This window comes from Pundamilia nyererei, unplaced genomic scaffold, assembly GCF_000239375.1.
Source record: "Pundamilia nyererei isolate P.nyererei 1_Seehausen unplaced genomic scaffold, PunNye1.0 scaffold01980, whole genome shotgun sequence".
Lineage (NCBI taxonomy): Eukaryota > Metazoa > Chordata > Actinopteri > Cichliformes > Cichlidae > Pundamilia > Pundamilia nyererei.
The window spans coordinates 4691-7506 of record NW_005189381.1 but is presented as its reverse complement, the minus strand read 5'-3'; the positions used below and the strand labels follow the sequence as shown (position 1 = coordinate 7506).

General features: G+C 38.6%; 1 long non-coding RNA gene across 1 annotated transcript; it reads left to right on the top strand.

Moving 5' to 3' along the window:
• Positions 1 to 331: 331 nt before the first annotated feature.
• Positions 332 to 2133, top strand: LOC102196819 (uncharacterized). The gene is made up of 2 exons (XR_312571.1): positions 332 to 433; positions 1503 to 2133. It is a non-coding gene; the product is annotated as an uncharacterized LOC102196819 (long non-coding RNA).
• Positions 2134 to 2816: the final 683 nt, after the last annotated feature.

Here is a 2816-nt window from a genome sequence, read left to right as displayed (position 1 = left end):
GGTCTATCACACCAGGCAAGACCCCAGGTGCAGGCTGTGTAAAGATGCCCCAGAGACAATCCAGCACATAACAGCAGGGTGCAAGATGCTAGCAGGCATACATGCATGTATGGGAGGATGTCTCCAGTACGTTCAGTTGTGATGAAGAGTCCAAGACAGTGAGCAGCACTAACACAGAAAACAAGGCTACTCTTATTAACTGGACTCTTCTATTTAAGAAAGAACTGCTTAGTTCATTTTTTTATAACTCAGTATTTCACTGTGAATGTTTCTGCAGATCAGTTTCAGCCTCTTTGTTCAAACTGTCTGTTTTCTTTCTTCATTTTTGTCTCTTGTCTGTGTTTATACCCACAGATGAACTTTATGCACAAAAGCTCAAGTACAAAGCCATCAGTGAGGAACTGGACCATGCCCTTAATGACATGACCTCTATGTAAGTTGTGACAGCACATGGATGACCAAGAGTCTTGCACATTTAAATCAACCACTTTGTGATTTAATAATGAATTGTGCCATAAAATATGCATTATTAGTAAATTGATTTCAGAGCATCAGGCTGTCCATTTTACTGCATTAATTTAAAAAATGCTTTAGAAAATTACAAAAATCTTAATTATTGTTAAATTAAGTTTTTAAATTGAGTGTTTAATCTTTTTTTTCTAAATAAACAACTAAACATTAAAGAGTTTGATAGTGTTTTGCCACCCAGAATAAGTTCACTGTAAACTTTAAGGTACTGATGTTCTGTGTGGCCTCTTCTTACTGTTGATAGACAAACAGCGGGTACAGAATTTAGACACTATTGAAGGCTGATATGCTTGTTTTGGGACCTCAAAGATGATGCTGAAAACACACTAAAGGTTTAAACCAGGGGTCAGCAACCGTTAACACCCAAAGAGCCATTTGGAGCCGGTTTCCACGCAAAAGAAAACTCTGGGAGCCGCAAATACTTTCTGACATCTAAAATGAAGATAACACTGTATATATTGTTTTTTACTTTTATGCTTTGTGTGAACAACTAAGGTGTGTTGCGTATGAAATCCATGAAGTGCTACAGAGAAAATGACATTTTATTTATGTAATTAACACATTTTGAACTGAAAGAAATATAACAAAAGGAAAGCTGAACTAAAATGATCCAGCAAACAAAAACTGTTGTGAGCCGCCAGCCTTATATCTCCTTTGGGCTTTTGGAGCCTTGACCTGACTTTTAAAAAATAATTGAAGAAAAAAACATTCAGCCTAAATACGTATTTTACCTGGTTAATGTGTGTGGCGGGCGTGGTCTGTGCGGAGTCAAATATCTTGTCAGCAAATTGAGCACCTCTGTTAAAGCTGACGGATTCATCAATGAGTTCTTTTGTCGTGGCCACCATGTTATCTGTAAATCTAGACCTGCTTGTAAAACATATTGAACGGCCTGTCAATGTTGCACTTGTGTTGCCTACGATGTTATTTCAGATATAATTGCACTTACTGTCTTTTGCTTCTGTTGTTTTCAGCTAAATGTTCAGAATCTCCACCATCCTTCCAGGTTGTGACCTTTTCTTCTGCTGACCATTACTCAGCTCTGCGTCTGTGATCGCCTACCTGTATTTACAGTATTACAGTAAATCCTCGAAGTTTGCTCCTGTGCAGTTAGCCTCTTATGATTCAGTTGTCCATGGATAATTGTTTGCTCTCTTAAATGTTGTTTTGTTTTGTTCTTCGTTGTGCTTCTGTATCAATTCTGTGCTGTATCCCTGTTTAAGGAAACATCTCTGGGTTACGTCATCTGTATTCATGGTTTATTTTCTTAGTTTGAAGTTATTAATATTTGTCTTGCAATTTCGACGGGTGTTCTGCAGTGTTCAGTCCCTAATGAATGCTTTCAGGATTTTCTTGTCTCAGGAATTCATGGAAAATTTGGTGATGAAAACCACATCTGGATAGAAATATCACCAACCTATATATATAAATATACTTAAAGATTTTCCTGAATTGTGAATTACAAAGTATTATGATTGTAAAGCCCTGGTGAAAGTATGTCTCATGTTCATTTGTCTGTCAGCAAAGTAATTTGAACAGTTTTGGAATTTGGTGGAGACGTGGAGCATAGGCAAAAAAATAAAACCATTTACATTTTGTTGCAAATCTGGATCTCTTTGTTGAAAATTACACGAAAGCAGAGATTTGCTGGACTGGTGCTTTAAACTTTTTGAAAATACGCCGATGCTGTGTTCTGCCCTGGTGGTTAACATGGAAAATTGACATTCATTTTACTCTCGGTTTGTGCACACTGCACATCGATGATACCCTGCAAAGCATTGTGAGATGTAAGAGCTTCAGGCTTTTCTAAAGAAATGTACCTGTTACCAATTTTTGGAGCTAAATGTGAAAAGCAGCACTGCCTCATTGTGCCTGTTGACACTTTTACTGGAAACATGGACTTACCTGGGATCCCCCTGCCTGCCCACTCTCCTCCTCCAAGAGACACCATGATGTTCAACAACTGTAATCAACCCTTAGCGATTGCTGCCTTTAACCACCTCTCTCCCTACCTGCAGATCCCAAAGCCCCCAGGCCTGATACAGTGATCTGTCACACTGGGCCAATGCATTTGTGGGCTGACGGGTCAATATTATTATGTTTTTCTTCATCAATATAATTCGACAGGCTGAAAGCGAGCTTAAAGGGCTGCTGCACACCGTCCCTACCAGCACTGAGAGCAGCATATTCATCCATTTTCATTACCGACTATTTGAGCGCCTTGAGACAACTGCTGTTAGGATTTGGTGCTATATAAATAAAATTGAATTTAATGTAATTGAACTGAC